Source organism: Arachis duranensis, chromosome 10 (assembly GCF_000817695.3).
Source record: "Arachis duranensis cultivar V14167 chromosome 10, aradu.V14167.gnm2.J7QH, whole genome shotgun sequence".
In the NCBI taxonomy this organism is placed as follows: domain Eukaryota; kingdom Viridiplantae; phylum Streptophyta; class Magnoliopsida; order Fabales; family Fabaceae; genus Arachis; species Arachis duranensis.
Genome location: NC_029781.3, coordinates 50,142,384 through 50,142,728, shown reverse-complemented (window position 1 = coordinate 50,142,728; position 345 = coordinate 50,142,384).

The window sequence follows — 345 nt, the reverse complement described above, 5'->3', positions numbered from 1 at the left end:
CACCTTTTCCCCAAAAACCCTTCACCTATCAAATCCCATCTTTCTCTTCACCACTCACATCCATCCTTCATAAAACCCCACTTACCTCACCCTTCAAATTCAAACCACTTTCCCTCCCAAACCCACCCATATATGACCGAACCATGAGCCCCCCCACTCCTATAAAAACCCTTCTTCACTCCTTCATTTTCACAAAACCTAAACACCACTTCTCCCTCCTTTGGCTGAACACAAAGCCATTCCCTTCTCTCTCATTTCTTCTTCTTCTACTCTCTTCTTTCTTCTTTTGCTCGAGGACGAGCAAATCTTTTAAGTTTGGTGTGGTAAAAGCATTGCTTTTTGTTT